Consider the following 22,521-nt stretch of genomic DNA (forward strand, 5'->3'; position numbering starts at 1 on the left):
CCTCTAGCGTCGCCGTCTGCCCCCACGTGCAACGCTATGCCACAGCGTTCCTTGTGCTCGCGCGCCACCGTCGCGCCACCACCGGCCACCATTTCTTCACCACTTCATCATCGAACTCCTAGCAACCTAGTGCACCCATCCTTGGCCCCGATCTGTCACTGGTGAAGCCCCATCTATCTCCATCTCCGATTTGAGCATTTTGGCCTTAAACCGCCTCCCACGCCGCCACCCACGGCCAACCACCACCACTACTAGTTTCACCGACATCCCTAAGCCCTACCCTAGCAATCTCGGGTCTTGGTTTGTCACCATTCAAAAGTGAGTTTTTGAGACCCACGGCCACAGTACTTTTGGCACTGTTTTGTTGCTACGTTGCCGCTTCTAGCACCTCCGTGATCTTTCAAAAATTATATTATAGCATTGTAAGTATTTTTCTCAAAGAACTTTTGAGATTTAAATGTATTTCTGCACTAATTCATATTTACTGTGAATTTGTTGGTTGTGCCGGACTGAGTCCGAAGAGTAAAGGGGTCGGTTGGATTTGATGATGGAGTTGTTTGTGTGAGATTGGTTTATGCTATGAAATTTGTTGGCTGTTTCAGGTTTAAATATTGGTGTTTTGAGTTTGACGTTGGTCATGGTGAATATTGATGATTTTAAGAAGTGATGATATATTTTGGGATTATGAACGTTTTAAGTTTTGAGGAATTAAAATAGGTTATTTAAGAAGTTTAGCCTTAAATATCGAAATCCGTGATTGATTGAAAACTTACGGAAATTATGCGATTATTTTTATAAGTGACGATTTATAGTCGACTCGACATTTTTGAGGAAATTTCTGAAAAACTAAGTTGCCCAGGTAAGCGGGGTTCATATACTAGTTTTGCATAAAAGAAATGAAATGAGATCGACTTTGAAAATATGCATGTTTGTTTGAAAAGAAATATGAAACGACCTCAAATGTTTGTTCTACATATGCATAAATTCTATATAAGAGAAATTATTTTCTATCATGATTGGTGTAGACATGAGCTAATTTTGCGCATTATGTTTCTGAACTATGCAGAAGCAACGAATATGAAAAATCTAAAAGTTTTTGCTATAAATAAATGAAGATGTTTTGGACTTTGTTTATTTCGAACATGTGAAATAATCTGAAACTATTCAGTATTTTGTTTTGATATGATGTCATCTGAAAACCTTAGCATGAAGTTCTGATTCTGTATTTGAATGTGATCTGGTTCAGATGATGTTCCGTTCTGTTTCTGTTAAGGCCCGGCCACGGGTATAATGGTGGTTTATAACTCTACCACGGGGTGAAACATGGTATACGGCCCAGCCACGGGTATAATGGTGGTTTATAACTCTACCACGGGGGTGAAACATGGAATACGGCCCAGCCATGGGTATAATGGTAGTTTATAACCCTACCACGGGGGTGAAACATAGTATACGGCCCAGCTATGGGTATAATGGTGGTTTATAACCTTACCACGGGGGTGAAACATGGTATACAGCCCAGCCACGGGTATAATGGTAGTTTATAACCCTACCACGGGGGTTAAATATGATATTTGTCCCGATGTGATGCTATAAGATGATAAGATTATAATGTTTCGGTTGGATATGCCAAAGGACTTTCTTTTTGAGAACAAGTTTGTTTTACTGAAAAATTTCGCTCTGATGTTTTGTAACAAGTTTTATTTTTGCATTCTGAAAGAAAATATGTTGTTTTTGCATTCTGAAAGTAAATGTCTTGTTCTGCATACTGAACTTTATAAATGCTCATGTTTACATGCTAGTATATGTTCTCTGCTTACTGAGTTGTTGATAACTCACCCCCTTATCTCCACAATATTTTTCAGATATTATAATGGTTCAGCTGAGGATCAAGATTATGAGGCATTGGGTGAGATGATTTAAGTGTAGTGGTTCAAGCATAGGAAGTTTTTTATGAGTATTGTCGAATTTTATTAAGAAATTTTATTGTGTTGTGATGGCTTGATATTTTGGAAAATTGGTTATATTGAGGAAATTAGATTGAATCAAATTTTCTAAATGATATTGCGAATTTGGAGTCTATTTTAGTATTGTTGGAATGTGAGTTTAAGTGCTAGGAAGTAACTCTCCGACCCGCGCGGGACCGAGGCGTTACAATTTTCCTGGCAATTTGAAACCTGGCTTACAATTGATTGGTTAATTTTGTTCATATTCTCTACTTTTTCTTCGTTTGCTTAAAGGCGTAGGAAATTAGCATAATATTGACACTTCTTAATTAAAACAGTACAATTACATGACACTTCTAGCTAATTGGATTAATTTAATTCGAGAAAATTACATTTCATACCTCCAAATTGACTACCCCCTTATTGCAATATACACCATATATAAATTACGAGTAATACTAGGTACAAATTTAAAATAGACAAGTCTCGTGTAAGTCTGTTATAATTATAAAAAAGTAGATTCTACTAATAAAAAATAATTGTTTTTACAATTTTTAAGATATAGTATATTTTTTTACAAAGACTTACGTGAATCTTGTATATTTGAAATTTATACAAATCATTTCTCATAAATTACTAGGTACGTACCTAGCTAGAAATCGGCACATTAAAACTCTCAAACTTTGGCAATATATTTTCATTATTTAAGATAATTTGACCCTCAAGATTATATACATAACATGTTTTATTTTTATCGATCTTAATACTCGATCGGATATTACTCGAGGGTGGATTAAATTGTTAAATCTTGGTAATTTGGGGTATCAATTGCTAGTTAAAAAAAAAGTGGTAGCGTGGAGGCCTCCTATGATGGCGATTTTATTTGTATATAGCGGCGACGTTTTTTCGCTGTGAAACAAAAATTTGCCGACGATTTTTTCGATACGTTGTAGTAGATCTAAAGTGGGGCTATAATAGCAGCGATTGAGTAGCGAATTTGAAATAGCTAGTATAGATATTAGGCAGCGATTGAATATGTTTTAGCGGCGAAATTGTAGCGCCGGTAAAGATAACTTTTCTTGTAGAGGTGTAAAATAAATTTTTTACATATATTTACGAAGACATATTACAATAAGATGAAATAGCTACGAATACAAAGAGATTATATAAAAATACACTCATAAACTTATTTTTTATAAATTTTCTTTTGTTATTAAAATATTTATCTATAACTTTTATTTTCACCATCTTTTAGTTCACAGATAGCGAGCTAGGCAGTGGAAGCATTAGTACTGGTGTGAATTGAAACCAAGGAGGCATAAAAGCCATCCTTGTTTTTAATCAAAGTATCATGTCTCCCTTTCTCTACAATAACTCCATTTTTAAAAACTGCGATTACATCGGCATTCTTGATCGTGGATAATCGATGAGCCACCACCACCGTTGTCCGGTTAACCCTAACTTTATCTAATGCATTTTGAACCACCCTTTCGGACTCCGCATCTAGTGCACTGGTAGCCTCATCTAACAGTAATATCTTCGGACTTTTGATCATGGCTCGTGCAATGGCTACTCGTTGCTTCTGCCCACCGGATAACTGGACTCCACGTTCTCCTACTATGGTATCATAACCCTTCATTATGGAAACCAAGAAGGAAATCATATTAGGGTATGATAACGTTAAAAATATAAAATGTCTTCTCGTCACCTTATTTTTTAGAATAAATAGTGATTTCACGTGATATAGAGTTAAGATTAAAAAAAAAAAAAGACAGAAGCAACAGCTATATTTGGGGCCATTTGAAACCCGCCGCAAATATTTTTATTGCAAAAAACTAAATAATAAAAGACTAATGGTCTGTTTGGGATTGCAAGTGTTCTTATACCTTATTCTCAGATCGACTACTTAACTATTATTCACAAACTATTCACTATTACTTCATTACTATTCACAAATGATATGATATACTGTTTATATCCAAATAGAGCCTAAGGATCCTTATCATATAAAACAAATAATAAATTTTATACCTCTTTCTCATAGATTTTGGAATAAATGGTGTTTTCACAGATAAATTTAATGAAATGCACAGCTTTGTTTGTCTTGATTACCTTTTGTAAGCCACTAATGAAGCTATGAGCATTTGCCAACTCTGCCATGTCTATAATTTCTGTCTCTGTTGCATTTCCTTCTTCCTTTCCATATGCAATGTTGGCACGAATAGTGTCATTGAACAAAACTGGTTCTTGACTCACGAGACCCATTTGCTGCCTCAGCCACTTAACTTGAAACTTCTGAATTTCAATTCCATCAAGTTTAATATGACCAGAATCAGGTTCATAAAACCTTTGCAGCAATGAGATGACTGTGGATTTCCCACTCCCACTTTCTCCAACCAAGGCAACTGTCTGAGAAAAAAAAATAAAAAATTTAGTACCAATGTGAACAACTTGTTCGAGTCTTTTGTGCTAGTTGTTGAAAACACCAAAAGTACTGAGCCTTACGAACCTTGTTAGAATGGATAGTCAAGCTGAGGTCATGGAAAATCTGAACATCTGGCCTGCATGGATACTTAAAGCTTACATGATGAAACTCAATTCCTCCTTTGAAATTGTCTAAAGTTATACCAGACTCATCACTTGCATCTATCTTCGATTGCTGGTCTATTATTGCAAATATGGAAGAAACAGCATTCTTGGCTTTGCCAGTATCTGGACCCATGGAACTTGTTTAAGAAACTCCTGTGGCTGCCATGGTCAAAGCAAAGAAAACCTGAAAACAAAGCATCCACCATTATTTAACTTAACAAGGTCTCAAGAGTTCATGCCCTTGTTTGATTTCTTGTATTACTGTTCAAATAGTTGGAAAGCCTGTTAAAAGCAGAGAAGGAATTCATACTTGGAAAACATCTGAGGATGTTGCTTTCCCTGCCTCAACCAGTTGAGCTCCTGCATAGAAAAAGGTAGCATAGGCAAGAAACAAGAAGCCAAAAGATGTCCCATATCCTGTTCCAGTGATCAAGCCTTGCTTTATCCCTGCCTTCCTTGGGCCTTCACATTTGCTTCTGTATAGATTCATCACCTTCTCTTCAGCACAGAAAGAAGCAACAGTTCTTATACTCCCAACTGCATCATTGGCAACTTGGCTTGCTTCCACATACATCATCTTCAACCATACAATTGAGATTTTGACAGATCAACTTTCCCAATAATATACTTAAAGAGTGATGAAAAATCAGATATATATATATATATATATATATACACTCAAGAGTTTTATCTATTTATTTAAAATCTCAATTGTATACAAAAAATTGATTTAAGAAAGAGAAATGCTTTGCATCTGCACTGAATCTTTTCATCTCTGTAGTCACCAAAACAAAAGAGATAAAAAGGAGATGATTAGTTTTAGAGCAGACCTTTGCATCTGCACTGAATCCTTTCATGAACTTTAATTGAGCATATGCATTGATACCAATCAGAGGAATCAATGCAAGGATAATCATTGCCAACTGCCAACTTCCAACAAATGCAATGACTAAACCTGCAACTGCTGAAGCAACAACATCAAGAATCTGACCAAGTGAATCTCCAACAAGAGCTCGCACTCTAGCCGCATCTGCTGAAAGCCTAGCACCAATCGAGCCACATGAGTGCTCAGGCTTATCAAACCAACCAACCTCCATGTGAACCAACTTCTCAAAACACTTCAATCTAACACGTTGAATTAACTTGCACCCGGCCACAGAAAAAAGGTATGCTCGTGCTGGAATTGCAAGAAACGATACCACACCAAGGATCACAAATATTATTGACCAAAAATTTGTGTCCTTTCTCAGTTTATGAGGTGGTTCGTAAAAGGATTTGATTACCTTGGAGAGCAGCATACCAAATATAGGAAATAATGTGCCATTTAGGACTGCAGCCATAGCCCCAAGAAGAAGAATAGGAATCTCTGGCTTGTTGAGGTAGGCAAGGCGGCGGATTGAGACCTTTGGAAACTTTTCTTCTGGTTCTGTCCACTTATCATTAGGGATGAGGACTTCTATGGGCAATCCAAAGGCTGAGAATGAACGGCGGCTGCAACTATTAACAGATGATCCCTGACTTATAGATCTTATGTGTGACATTCTTTGACTGTATCTCAGACTTGAGTGTCTAGAAGATTCAGCAGTTATTTCTGATCTGTTTTGATCGTCTGATGCCTGTTCCGACCCCTTGTTTACTTCTTTCAAGTGTATGAGTTGCGAGTATTCTCCATTAGGATTGTCGATTAGTTCCGAGTGTGATCCTGAGAAATTAACCAATACGTTTTTTGGTTGATGTATATGTCTCTCTCCCATTGTGGCATAATCCAAGTTCCCAGAGATTATCAGGAAATGATACAATGATGTAGGTATTTTCAAGAAATATTTAGTGGCAGAAAGTGATACATTACAGTACAACAAGAAAATTTCTTTTTCCTTCTCCAAATTGTAATCTTGAAAGATGTCACAAGGAAGAATGAGCTGATTTTTTCTCCTCGAAATGAGTTGCCTAGAAGACTCCCCTGCATTAAAAAAGACATCCTAATTCCCATGAGGCTTTGAAATGTTAAAGATGTAGCCTACTCAAAGGCCACAAAAGTTTACAAATGTGCCAACTTCATTGCGCACAACTTAGCAAAATGCAAAATGGGCCGCTTCCAATAGCATATATACAAGGAAGCATCCCCATCCTGCACACACCATCCTCATGCATATCACTGATCCGAACTTTATCTTTCATCCCCCTTAATTTTTTTGTACTGCATTAAGCCTTAATCATAAAAAAAAAAAAAACTAAAAAAAAAGAAAAGGAAAAAGAAAAAAGAATTGCCATAATTTCGACAAGAACGAAAGCAGATATGCTACAAATGAATATTCAACCTATATATATATATATATATATATATATATATATATCGTCTTTTAAAGTTGTTATGATTCTTAGGATTAAATGCTTAACAAAATCAGTGTTAAATAGTTTTAGGGCTTTGATAAATGGTTGAATCTTTAATAATTGTTATCAGAGACAGGTTGACGTCACGAGTTCAAGTTACGGAGGATGGGACTTATAGGCTAGATTAAAATGCATTAATACTATGTATGGGCGCTATGGTGTTAAATCATTAAATACTGATAGATAAGTGAAATCGCCAAAAGGAAAAGAGCTACCACCGGGTCAGTGTTGATAGAGTGGGCCACCGTGGACGTCGGATTCGGAAGCATGGTGGAATGTTATGATCTTGAGTTAACCAAATTAGTATTCAATAGTCTTAAGACTTTTGTATCAATGGTTAAGTCTTTAACAAAAGTATCGAATTTATTAGTTTGATTAGTCCTATTGAGCTACATCATCCACTTCTTCTAGGGGTGAGAATCGAGCGGTCTGGATCAAAAAAACTGATTGGACTGGCCAATTCAAACTGGACCGAACCAAGAATGGTCCCAGTCGGTCTCGGTTCGAACTTCATTGGACTGAATTCATTCGGTCCAGTCCAGGGTCCAGGGGTTTTTCAGACCAGACCAGACCAGACCGAATGAAAATTACAAAAAAAAAAATTGTAATTTATATATATTAATTATATAATTTTCATTTAACCAATTAACCTAATCCTATCATTAACTCACCATTAAGTAATTATTAACTAATACTAATATTTATACTAATACAAGTATTATATTAATAGTCTAGACTCTAATATGGTATAAAAAAACTACTAATAATCTAATATAGACTATAATTATACTTATACTAATATAGTTATAACTTATACTAAATCAGTATAACTAATATTAGTATATTACAAATATATAGCTATACTATATTACTAATAGTCGAATACTAATACTATTATATAGTTATACTAATCATGATTCATAATAACTAATCACTATAAGTCTATAGTATTAATATATTATTATATAATATATAGTATTAGTATCACTATATCATTATAATATATAAATACACACACACACACACTATAAGTCTATATGTAGTAGTAACAGTAACACTATAATAGTATAATATATAGTATCAGTATATGTTAATATATTATGAGAGTTATAACATAATACAGTATATTGTATTAGTAATAATTTATATCAATGTATTATTATATAATATATATTCTACGATTAGTATATATTAATATATTATAAGATTTATAGCATAATATATGTATAATAGACTAATAGTATAGTTAATTGAATATGTTACTATAAGTCTATAACTATATATAATATTAATATCACTATTAGTATAGTATATAGTATTACTATTACTATTAGCAATAATTGTATAGTCTATAGTTATTTAGTATTATATTATACTAACTATATAACTATTATAAGTTATAATAACTATACTCATATAAGAGTTATAGTATTATAGCATAATATATGTATAATAGTATAGTATTAATATCACTATAAGTTATTATAAGTTATAACTATATATACCTAATAGGCTTATAGGCTAATACAATGATTTATTAATCATATAATGATATACCTCATACAATGATTTATTAATCATATTACAAATTTATATATACAAAATGTAAAAACTTGAAAAATTTTAATATATTGAAAAATTGAAAATTATCATAGATTCATAGAATCAAAAATTATAAATTTATAATACATTGAATTTGAGTCATTGACATACTCTAAGTTAGTAACAAATTAGCAATTAACATTTAACATAATAAATATATTTATCATTATATGTTAAGCTGTTAAGTTTTGGAAAATATGGTCTTCATATTGTTAGAAAATATGGTCTTCATGCCATGTACCCATTATATGTTAAGATGTTAAGTTTTGGATTATAATTTTTAATTTGTAATAACTTTTGTATTATTATTATTATTATTATTATTATTATTATTATTTATTTTTCTAGTTTTTTATATAGATTAGTTTTCTTTTATCATTGTATTTTTCAAGATCAAGTTTTTTTATAGTATTTTTAGCTAAAAAATATACAAAATTTGAAGTGGGCCAAAACTAATTAAGATTGGATAAAAAAAAAAATCAGATTTAGATAGGCTAAATGACTCATTTTGGGCATGGTCCAGACCTAATGGACCACCCTGGACTGGACTGGACCGGACCAAAATGGAACGGGCCGGTCTGGTTCTATATATTACTCGGTCTAGTTCAGGGTGAAAAATTCCTGGACCAAATAGGTCCGGTCAGGTTCACAAAACCGCCTAAGGCTGGATCGAGATCACCCCTACGTTCTTCCATCAAAATCAAGAACCTTGCAAAACTGAAGTTGCCAAACCAATAATCTTTATTCAATAACAATATGATGGTAACTGAAATGAACAAAACCAAATGCCAAGAGATTCCCAAGAAAAATGAGAAAGAAGAAGAAAAGACAGATGAAAAGGGTACCTGAAGTTGTCAATAGAGTTTTATCTACGTACCGGATTAAAAAAAAAAAAACCCCTTGAGATCAAGCTATGTTCAAGCTACATGCATCATGTATTTAACCTTACACGAATGCATGGTTAATTAGCTAGGTTTAATACCAGTTTGGAAGCCGCAAATCCAAGCCAAAATTTAGTTGGAGATCATCATGAATAGCAACTTAATTGCTCCAGCTTAGTTCCCTCTTGACATGCATGCAAGTTGGGAGAAAACGATAAATGCAGGCGCAGCATAGGAATTTTAAGCGAAGTGATCTGGTGGGAAAAACGACTGATCATTTACCAAACACCGAAAACAAAAAATATATAGAAACGGCAAACTGTTCAACGAGCCTAGTACTGTATCTCTGTTGACCATATGCATGTGTAGCCTGATCTGCATCTATTATTAATGTACGCATAAGTTAACTTTGACATTTTTTGATTTCTAATTAAAGAAAAGTTTATGATAATAATAAAGACATAGGGTGCGTACGTGTCCCGGCTTATTTTCTAGACTGCGGCCATAGGACTAGTTTGGAAATGGAATCTCATCTCATCTCAAATAGGGTTGTTTGGAAGTATTTCTCATTCAATCTCATCTTATTTCATTTCCTTTCCAAATATCACTTAAATATAAACACTTTTTATTAATCATTAAAATTTTCCTAAACTTCAAATAAAAAATAATTCAATTTTTTCAAATCTCAAAACAAAAATAACATTAAAAATTATATTATAACAATATTTTAATTTTATAATTTTTTTTTTTTAACTTTTTCTCAATCTTTTCTCAACTTAAACCTATTAGTAGCCTTGAAAGATGTCACAAGTAAGAATGAGCTGATTTATTCTCCTTGAAGTGAATTGCCTAGAAGACTCCCCCTGCATTAAAAAAGACATTCTAATTCTCACAAGTCTTTGAAATCTTAAAGATGTAGCCTACTCAAAGGCCACAAAAGTTGACAAATGTGCTTTGAAATCTTAGGGTTAAAGGCTTAACCAAATTAGTATTGATCAATAGTTTTAGGACTTTGATAAATGGTTGAGTCTTTAACAATTGTTATCAGAGACAAGTTGACGTCACGAGCAGTTGAGGTGACTTATGGGCCAGATTAGAATGTCTTAGTATTATGTATAGACATTGTGTTAAATCATTAAATACTAATAGATGAATAAAACTGTCAAAAGGGAAAGAGCTACCACTGGATCAATGTTGATAGAGTGGGCCGTTGTGAACGTCGAATTCAAAAGTATAGTGGAATGTTACGATCCCGAGTTAACAAAATTAGTATTCAATAGTCTTAAGACTTTTGGATCAATGGTTGAGTCTTTAACAAAAGTATCGAATTTATTAGTTTGATTAAGCTGCATCATCCACTTCTTCGAGGGGTGATAATCAAGCGGTCCGGACTTGAAAAATCGACTGGACCGGCCAATTCGGTCTAGACTGGACCAAATCAGGTACGGTCCCAGTGGGTCTCGTTTCAAACTTCAAATGATCGAATTAATTTGGTCCGGTCCACATTCCAGGAGTTTTTCAGACCGGACCGAATCGAATGAAAATTTTTTTAAAAAAAAAAAATTAGAATTTATATATATTACTTATATAAATTAACTTTGACATTTTTTTTTATTTTTTATTTTTTTGATTAATGAAAAGTTTATGATAATAAAGACATAGGGTGCGTACGTCCCGGCCTATTTTCTAGCCTGCGGCCATGATGTCATCTTCTAAGGGCCGTTTGACAATAAAATTGTTCTAAAATATTCCCAAATTTGTCTTATTTATCTTTCTCTATATATATTATTTAAACACAAAATATTTTACAATTTTCAAAATTTCAAAATTTTTATCTATCATTACATCTTTCCAAAACCTACAAACAAAACACAAAGAAATAATACTATTTTTTCAAATTTTAAAATAAAAATAATATTAAAAAATAATTTTTAAATTTTATAATATTTTTATCCAAAATTTTCTCTTTCATTTCTAAAAATAATCATTACAACTTTTCTAAATTTTCATATAAAATATAATAAACAATTTAATTTTTTTAAATCTCATAACTATAATAATGTTAAAAAATAATATTCTAATAATATTTATTCAACTTTCAACTTTCATCTTAACTCAACTCATCTAATTTCAACTTATTATCCAAACGACACTTAAACATCTTAACTCAAACTATTTCATTACTATTCACAGATATACTAATATATTCTAAGTATCCAAATGGGTCGGGCTTGTTTGGGAATGAAATCTCATCTCATCTCAATTTTGGGATTGTTTGGAAGTATTTATCATCCTATTCCATCTCATCTCATTTTTTTTTCCAAACATCACTAAAAAATAAATACTTTCAAACTAATTATTACAATTTTCCTAAATTTTTAAATAAAGTACAAAAAAAATCAATTTTTTCAAATCTCAAAACAAAAACATTAAAAAATTATATTATGACAATATTTTAACTTTATAATATTTTTTTTTAATTTTTTTTCTCTTTTCTTAAAATTCGAAAAATACTTAACTCAAACTATCTTTATTATTCATAAACCATCTCACTACTATTCACAAAATTCTCATCTTATCTCATCCCTCAAGCATATTTCATTTTCAAACATCACTCAAAGACAAACACTTTTCAATTTCAAATATTTAATTTTGTTTATCTAATCATTACTTATTCATTACAAATTTTTCAAATTTTAAACAAAACATAAAAAATAATACTATTTTTTTTAAATTTCAAAACAAAAATAATATTAAAAAGTTATATTCTAACAATATTTTAATTTTATAATATTTTTATTCAATTTTTTCTCTTTCCTTTTTCAAAACTCAAAAAATATCTTAATTCAAATCATTTCAATATTATTCATAAACAATTTCAATACTATTCACAAAATTGATTTCATCTTATCTCATTCCTTAAACATCCTAAATCTAACCCCCCATGCTTCATGTCATTCGGCGTGAGCGAATAACACTAGCTAACACAATAAAGGGCAAAAATGAATTTAGGGGATTAACTAAAATCATTGAGAAAAATAAAAATTAGTGTTGATAGAAAGGAAATTGCACAAGATGTGAGAGGTGTGGTTGTCATCTTATATATTAATAATGAGAAGTGCTATACGGCATCCACTGTAGTAGTGCACACAATGCACACACTACGTGGATGCCTCTCATCCAATTGTTTTTTTTTCTTCCTTCGGCTTGTCTCTCTCACCAGCGTCTCTCTCCCGTCTCTCTCTCTCATCGTCTCCGCTCTCTCTCTCATCTCTGCTCTCTCTCTCGTCTCGCTCTCTCTCGGCTCGCTCTCTCTCTCTCTCATCTCTACTCTCTCTCTCTCTCGTCTCGCTCTCTCTCATCTCTCGTCTCGCTCTCTCTCATCTCTGCTCTCGCTCTCTCTCTCATCTCTGCTCTCTCTCTCTCGTCTCGCTCTCTCTCTCATCTCTCGTCTCGCTCTCTCTCATCTCTCGCTCGTTCTCTCTCTCATCTCCGCTCTCTCTCTCTCTCATCTATGCTCTCTCTCTCGTTTTCCCTCTCAAACATGTGGTGTATATTTTGACACCTAATGTGTACAAAATTGGCTTCTATAAACAGTGGCTTCTATATATCATTTTTCATTAATAATATAAGAGGCTTGTGAAAGATCCACCGCATGCCATTCTTTGAATTCTTTAAATAAGAGAAAAATAAATACATAAAGTAGACACAGCATAAATATTATAGAATTCATTTTATATAAATATTTATCTTATTTTAAGATCTTCAATTCAAGCATGTTTTTCCTTTTACCCTGCAATTGCAATTGCTTAAAACTGATTGGATTCTTGCACCGAAATATTGAGTACTCTAAATTAAACAAAAGATGATAAATATTTTAAGGAAAATGATAGGATTATTACCTTCTTACTACTCATTTACTATTCTTTTTATATTTGATTTTTTTTATAATTTTTTATTTTACTTAATAGTTAAGGAAGTGATAATTAGTAAATTTATATATTTTTTTAATTTTTTCTTAATGATTAACAATGTTAAAAAAATGCTTAAAATAAAATAATAAAAAAATAAAAACACTACAAATAGTAAATGGGTAGTAGATAGGTTGTAAGCCTATCACTACCCATATTTTAACTACAAAAGATTTTTATAAAACTAAATTTGCTTGCTAACGTGATTTGATGTGGTATCTCAGATTATAAAGTTACATTTATTATAAAATAAATCTAACATATCACATGAAATCACGTCAATTTATTAATTTACATTTTAAATCTCTTTGACTCTTTATAAATAGAGTAATGCTAACAACTACTGCATTTTTTTTCATATAGATATCATATTTACTCTTTTTTCTTTTAAAAAAATACTCTAAGTTTAAACTAACCATAAATACTCTCTGAAAAACACTATAGATACAAAGAGATCCCACAAATAGATCCCACAAATAGATGTGAGACACAAATAATGTGCCATGTGTCTATTTTTTTTTCTTCTTTCCCCTTCTCCCCTTCTCCCCGACATCTCTTTCTCTTATGCTTTTTGTTTTTTCCTTCCATTTTTCTTCCCTCTCCCCTTCTCCCTGTCTCCCTGTGCCTCTACCCTCCTCCCCCTTACCCTTACGAAGGCCACTCTCCTCAGCTTCGCCGACAATCGTGACTCTCCTCCTCTGACAACGCATGAAGGCCCCTTCCCCCGCCACTCTCCTCACTTCCAGCTGACGATCGTGACCCTCCCAGTGCCGCCAACGAGATTCTCTGCCTAGTGCCATTGCCGACGTCTTTTTGGCGTTAACCAAATACCACCGTCGCCCACAACCCACTCTCTTCCCCCACTGCCCATCCCTCTGTTGTCGGATACTTCTCTATGTTTGGTTGTTGAGAAAATAAAAGGAAAAATTTTGTTTGATTGTTGAGAAAATGAATGGAAAATAAAATTTATTCTGTGTTTGGTTGTTGAGAGGGAAAATCGCAGCTTGTTCTTGTTGGGTTGTTGAGAAAATGAATGGAAAATAAAATTTATTCTGTGTTTGGTTGTTGAGAGGGAAAATCCTAATTTGTTTGTTTGTTGAGAAAATTGCATAGGAAAATAGAATGGATATGAGAGAAAGAGAGACCGAGAGAGAAAGGTCTGTTGTTTATTGTTGGTGAGGGATGGGAACAGCAGCAGCGACGTCGACGTCGGTTGTTTTCTGGGGCTGGCTCAGACAAAAGCTTTGGCTCTTTGCTGGGGACAATGGCGTGGGTTTGCGATGGGGAAGGGAGGGAGGGGAAAGAGGGATTGGGGCTGGGGAGGGAAAAAATAAAATAAAATAAAAAATTAACTGGACATGGTATTGACATGTCAATTTGTGAGATCCCTATATCTCCAGCAGTCCTCATATTCTCTTATAAATATGGTACTGCATTCTACACTTAAATTAAGAGGATGTATACAATTACAACTACTCCAGCCGCCTTTTGTGACTGGTCAAACCTAATTAGTACTGATCTAGTCTGCAGTTTGAACTTTGATATAGAATGCTAGCTAGCTAGGCCATATAACTATTAATTATGGCCGTCTTTTTCTGTTAAATCTCATTTATAACTATTAATTAGTCTGAATTTTCCTTCGGATCTGAATTTCGCTTCCTTCCCTCCTATGCTTGTCTCCTTTCTACTCTTCCTCTTCCTTTTCCATCTCCTTCTTGCATTTTTTAATTTATTTTTCTTTTTTCAAGGTCAAAAAAATTAGATCTATAATTTTCCTACAACTCTCAAAAGATATGCATAGCACAAAAAGACTCTCAGGTCGTAAATTATTTGGAAGATAGTAGCGATTTTGCAGAAATAATCACGCGTGGTCCTCACACGCCATCTCTTTCGACACCTCTTCTCATCACACACGCCGGATCACCAAAATCTCGCCACCATTAGATCTTTCAGATATGATTTTTGTGAATGAAAAGAGACAAATTTGTTACATTCACGCGCTGTCAAAGTCTACTAGAGTTAGTCCAAGTTGTAATCAATCATTTTTCATTCTTGTTTTCCTTATTGTATAATAAAAATAAAAAAAGAGTTTGTCTCTTAGACGATTTTTCCATAAAGATTGAGGCATCCCTTTCTATAAAAAGGTGATGTTAAGTCTCTATTTAGGCACAATATTGTCTCTTGAACATTTGTCTATAGAGAATATCAGTAGCAATAAAGTCCAGACCAGTCCGGTGGTGTACTGGTTGAACTCCAAATGGTTGATATGGAGATATCCCCGCATGTATTCGGTTATGAATGTAATTTTTTTCTTAATAAATGAATGAATGATGACATTTCTCTTAAAAAGAAAAAGTTTCATATAAATCTTTATAAAAAAAAGGACCCTACTAAAAAAAAATTATAAAATAAATTATTCTTTATTAGTGGTATATACTTTTTACAAAATTTTTTTTTATAAAATTTATCTATTTAAAACTTATACTTAGTATTAATGTTTCAAATTATATATATACACGATGGATGACATATCATCATTCTTCCTATAGATTACTTTTTATCATAAATACATAACTTTTAATTATAATTATTTTATAATTTATTTTAAATCTATAGTATTTTTGCAAAACAAATTAGTTATAAGATTATAATTATTTTACTATTAAAAGAAATTGTTAATAGAAAAGTAACAAAAAAGTAGTAATACTAGATTTCTATTTATGTGGTGAAAGATTATGGCTGCTTCTGGGAAAAAACAAAACTAAATACAAAATGAGAATGTTTTTATGATTTTACTCAAGAAAAAACGATTGAGTAATTGGGTGGAAGTCACATACCCTCTCTTTAATAAGATTGAGCCATAATTTAAACCTCAAGTCTTGCTAAAAGAATTGAATAGCTACTTAGACGTACGACTAACATTATTAATAATCCATTCAAACGTCCAATATTTAATGCATACAAAACCATTTGGAAGTAACACAAAAATGTTAAGGACTCATTTGTTTTAACTTTTAACAACTATTCTCATCTCATTTCATCTAATCATTATAACGTTTTTAAATTCTCATATAAAATAAAATAAATAATTCAATTTTTTCAAATCTCAAAATAAAAATAATATTAAAAATATATATTCTAACAATATTTTATACAACTTTCAACTTTTATCTTGACTCATATCATCTCATCTACAAAAACAAACGAGGCAAATTAATATCATTATCTATAAAGTTAAAATATTATCACAATTACCATGCATTGAAATGAACAAAACCCAAACGCCAACCAATCGAACTATATTTTTGTCACAAATAAACTTTTAAAGGTTCACATATTCAATATAGAAAAGTAAACTCATAAATTGATGTGACCGCTTCATATGATATGTTAAATCTATTTTATAATAAAAATAATTTTATAATTTGATATACTACATTAAATTATATCAACTTATAAATTTATTTTTATAAAATATTTTTTAGCATTTCATCCCTTCGGTATACAGTTCATGCAAGCAGGGCAGATCGAAACGAAATTAAAGGCTAGGCTATTCCCACGTATAAATGAGGACGTGAAAGTAAAGAGTTGCAAAATAGAACAGTGTCCACATGATTAGATTTTAGCAGACCATATTATATGTGTGCATATATATATATATATATAATGAAAATTTCTGTTTATAATCAAGTTGACGTGGATAACAAATTTAGTAAAGTGCCTACTTGACACAATTTGATTAAAAAGAAAAAAACTTAAAATTTAAATCTTACTCAATATCAAATCTGATTATTTAAGTGATGTAGATGAAAAAAATATAGAAGAAAATTGGTAGCTGGAAAAACTGTTTTTTATCTAAGGCAGGGAAGGAGATCTTAATAAAAGTAATATTGCAAGTTGTCCCAACTTATACCTTGAATGTCTGTCAACTACCAAAGCGGTTATGTAATGAAATATTTGCAATGATAGCCAAGTTTTGGTGGGGGAAGGGGGGAGAGACAAAAGGAATTCATTGGAAGAGTTGAAACTCAGTTGGAAAGTCAAAATGTGAGGGAGGGTTGGGGTTTAGGAATATTGAAGATTTTAATATGGGTTTGTTAGCAAAGCAAAGCTAGAAGTTTTTAAAAGAGCCAAATTCATTGGTTTCTAGAGTTTATAGCAGTAAGTATTTTAATGGTGGTAGCATTATGGATGCAAAGTTAGGTGGCACTCCCTAATTGATATGGAGGAGTGTGTGGTGAGCAAAAGAACTCATGAAGGAAGGGATAATATGGTGTGTGGGAAATGGGAGACAAATTAAAATTTGAGGTTAGAAATGGCTACCAACACCTTCTTCTCAATGTGTGCAATCACCTGTTTTAGAGTTGGGACATGAGGCAAGAGTTTGTAATCTTATTTTACCTGGTTTGCAGTAATGGAATGAGAGTTTGATAAACAATCATTTCTGTCAAGAGGAAGTTGAAATCATTTGCAGGATCCCAATTAGTAGGAGAAATTGTGAAGACAGGTTAATCTCGAAATACAGTAAAGATGGTAAGTATAATGTCAAAAGTGGTTATTATGTAGCAAAAAAGTTAAGCCTAAGGAGGGAATGGGAATCATCAAAAGGGGGCATGTAGAGGGGTTGTGGAAATCCATGTGGAGATTACATGTACCTTCTGCAACTAAACACTTTTTATGGAGGGCGGGCACGAATGCTCTTCCAACTAAGGTTGCACTTATGCATAAAAAGGTGGTTGAAGATGAATTATGTCCAATCTGTAACCATGAAAGAGAGACTGTGTTACATGCTCTATGTCAATGTCTTGTTGTGTGTGATGTATGGGCAGAAAAGGAAAGTGCTTTACAGAAGTGGTATGTTATGGCTAGGGATTTTATGGAGCTATGGGTTAAAGTGCATCTAAGGCTGTCTCAAGAGAAATTAGAAGAAGTAGCAATTATATTAAGAGTTATATGGCATAGGAGAAATAGATTAGTTTTTTAGAATCATTTTGATGGCCCAAAACAGATTGTTCAATCTGCTCTATTGTCATTAAAAGAGTTCAAAGATGCTCAACAGAAGAAGGTGATGAGGAACACTGAATAACATCCAATAACATAGTGGGTTATATGGAGAAAACTTGAGGAATGTTGGTTTAAAGTTAATTTTGATGATGCTGTAGATTCAAAAAACTAGAAAGTAGGTGTTGGGATGATCATTAGGGACCATAATGGAGAACAAATGGTAGCTTGTAGTAAACCCCAGTGCTAGTTGTCTCAACCATTACTAGTAGAAGTAGCAGCTATTAGGAAAGTAATTGAGTTGTGTTTAGAGATGGGATTCAGAAAGGTGATTTTAGAAGGAGATGCAAAAGTTATCTTAGAGGCTGTGGTGAATTTAGAGATGTGTTGGACAACATATGGGCAGCTTAATCAAGATGTCAAAGAGAGTTTGAAAGATCTGCATAACTGAAAGATCAGTTTTGTAAGAAGAACTGGAAATGAGATAGCACATATCTTAGCAAAACTGGCATTGTCATTAGAGGAAATGCAATGTTGGATTGAAGATGGGCCTGATATGATTACTAGTAAGCTACTAGCTGAAAAATATTGTATTGAGTAAATCTTACGAATGAAAGTTGTTATGTTTCAAAAAAAAAATGAAAAGAAAAATTGATGTGGATGGCGTGCACCATACATAAACTTGAGCATAAAATAACTCATACACACAAAAACTCAAAACCTATTAAGGATATTGACACAGATCACAATCAAATCACAAAGGAATCTTTTTAGCTGAAATCCGTGTGAATATTCTGCAATCAGTATTGAGAAAATCATGCTTATACGTTTCTATATTTAACAATATGTAACAGCTGTATATTCTAAGTCATACAGGTTGTATATTTCCTTAGATAGAATTTCAGACTTGTATAAAAGCATTCTGCAGAGAATCAATAAAGGTGTGTAAAAAGTTTCCATTGAAATTATTCGTGTAGTGTTTCCTTTTCTATATGGTATCAGAAGACCCATCCTCCACCGAGATCCCGATCCTCAATTCAAATATGTCTAACCCAAACACTCAGCTTCCCTCATCCAACGAAAGTCCCCTTGCTGTTTTTAACATCACTGCTCAGATTAATGAGAAACTTATACCCTCAACCTTCCCACAATGGCGTGCTCAATTTGAAGCACTACTCATTGGATATGACCTCATGGATTACGTCAATGGTGTGTCTCAGTGCCCTTCTTTCGATGACACTTCCTCATCTTCCAACCAAAAAACACACTGGGTTAGCCAAGACAAGCTTATTCTTAGTGCTATTCTTGCATCCACATCCACCACTATTACACCATTCATTACTACAGCAAAACCTCGCATGAGGCATGGAAGAAATTGAACAACATGTATGCAAGCCGATCTTGCACAAGAGCAATGCAACTCAAGGAAGAACTCACCTTGATCCAGCAAGGGAATCAATCGATTCCTAATTATGTACATGCTATCAAAGCCTTGGCTGATGAGATTGCACTCATCGATAATCCCATTTAAGACGACGATCTCACCCTTTATGTGCTAAATGGCTTAGATCCTGATTTTAGGGAAATCACAGCTCCTATTCGGGCAAGAGAAAAGTCTCTTGCGTTTGAAGAACTCCACGATCTGCTCATTGGTCACAAAAGTTACCTGCGTCGGATGGAGATGGCAACCTAGCAACTTGTTGTTGCTGCCAACTACACAACTAGAAAATCTGGTTTCTCTCCTGTGTCTCAGCTGAAAGGCTTTAACAAGCAAAATGGGCCCTTTGGCCAACAGGGTCCAACTCGCTCGTCCAATGGCTAGAACAAGGATCAGTGTCGATCAACCAACTCGGGTCTTTCCAATAATAGGCGTTTTCAGCCCAAATGCCAGTTTTGTGAACAACTGGGCCACACAGCCAAGTTTTGCCCCCAACTGCAGTCCAATGAAATGATTGTAATTGTACTGCTACCTCTCATGCAAGTGAAAATAAATGGCTCATGGATTCGGCAGCTTCACATAACATCACTGGTGATCTCACAAATTTTTCCATTCATTCTGAATATGATAGAACTGATGAAGTTGTTCTTGGTGATGGTACAGGTTTGACAGTCTCACACATTAGTTCATTAGCCTTACATTCTCCTCAAAAAATATTTTATCTTCGTGATACTCTTTGTGTTCCCAATATTTACAAAAATTTAATTTATGTGCATCATTTCACAAGTCAAAATAATGTTTTTATTGAGTTTCATCCACTTTATTTTCTTGTGAAGAACCAAAGAACGGGGGCGATCTTAATAAAAGGTGTATGTGAAATTTGCATCTACATGTTTCCGACATCACTAGTGGCCCCTCCTTCCAAAATGGTTGCTAATGTGCATGAATGAACTTCAATTGATGGATGGCATAAGCAGCTTGGACATCCATCCATTAAAATAGTTCAAAATCTTGTTAATCAATTTTCCCTGCCGCTCACCACAAAAAAATTACCTTCTTCATGTACTTCTTGTTCAATGAATGAAGCATATCAACAACCGTTTGGTTCCACTAGTTTTCAAAGTTTTGCACCTCTTGAAATTATTTACACCGATGTTTGGGGACCCACTCATTATACCGATCTTGATGGATCTAGGTATTATCTTATTCTTGCTGACCACTTCACGAAATACATGTGGTTTTATTCTATGGCTACCAAATCCGGTGTATCTAGAATTTTTTCCACAATTCAAAAATTTTGTTGAAACTCGTTTCAAGACCAAAATTAAAATTTTATACTCTGACAACGGTGGTGAATTTTTAAGTCTTAAAAAATATCTTTCTCTCCATGGTATAAATCATTACACCACTGCTCCCTACACATCCCAAAAAAATGGTGTTTCAGAGCGTCGTCATTGTCATATTGTAGAAATGGGCCTTACTCTTCTTCATGATGCCTCCCTATCACTCTCATATTGGCCTCATGCTTTCAAACAGCCACATATATCATAAATCGCCAACCCACTTCCCTTTTACAAACCAAATCACCTTTTGAGGCTCTTTTTGGTCAAAAGCTCAGTTATCTTAAACTATGAAAATTTGGGTGCCTTTGATATCCTTTCACCCGACCTTATAACACTCACAAACTTCAGCCCAAGTCCATTCCGTGCATTTTCCTTGGCTACTCTTGAACTAAAAATTCATATAAATGCATGGATCCCACAACAAATCGAATGTACATATCACGGCATGTGACATTTGATGAAATGCAAAGCCCAACACCCATGCACGGCCCACCCGCCCACGAAAGCCCATCATCACAAACATTTTTTCCTTTGTCTTCTTCACAGGATCCATGCCATTTCCTTCTGAAAACTGTGCACTCTACTCCAGTGCCCATGGGTGACTCATCTCCTTCATCAACACCACTAGTGCTCACAGAAACTGTTGTCGTTGTTGTCGCACCACCTTCAGGTATCATTTCCCCTCTTTCTTCTCAAGATTTCACACACTCACCTGTTGCCCTAGGTCCTAGCGATTTACGTTCAAATTGTCAATCCACCAATCCGGATTTCAATGTCATACCCACACAGACACCACCATCAATTCCTCATGCATCATCTGAAATATCTGCACCTACGGGTCCTGTTCAGCCAGAAATTCCACATTCTCGAACCCATCAAATGACCACACAGTCAATGAGCAATATCTTCAAACCAAAACAAGTGCACGCAGTTACTAAACATCCTCTCCCATCATTCCTTGAACCAACGGGTGTCAGTCATGCTGTATCTTACCCTCAATGGCATGCTATGTCTAGTGGGCTCACTACTCTTATGCGACATGGAACTTGGAATTTGGTTCCTCTACCTGAAAAATCTAATCCAGTGGGATGTAAATGGGTGTTTAGAATAAAAAAGAAAGCTGATGATTCAGTTGATAGATTCAAAGCACGGCTTATTGCCAAGGGGTATAATCAACGTCCTTGACTTGCTTACAAAGAAACTTTCAGCCCCCTTGTCAAGTTGACAACAATCTGGTCAGTATTAATCATAGTTGTTATGCATGGATGGGAATTAAGACAAATGGGTGTTAATAATACATTTTTGCATGACCCATTGACTGAAACAATGTATATGATGCAACCTCCAGACTTTAAAGAT

The 22,521-nt window shown here is 33.8% G+C and overlaps 1 pseudogene; it reads right to left on the reverse strand.

Moving 5' to 3' along the window:
- Positions 1 to 3,216: 3,216 nt before the first annotated feature.
- On the reverse strand, positions 3,217 to 14,180 carry LOC109020190 (annotated as a pseudogene).
- Between the last annotated feature and the right edge of the window lie 8,341 nt (positions 14,181 to 22,521).

The sequence above is a fragment of the Juglans regia genome, chromosome 8 (assembly GCF_001411555.2).
Source record: "Juglans regia cultivar Chandler chromosome 8, Walnut 2.0, whole genome shotgun sequence".
Taxonomy (NCBI): Eukaryota; Viridiplantae; Streptophyta; class Magnoliopsida; order Fagales; family Juglandaceae; genus Juglans; species Juglans regia.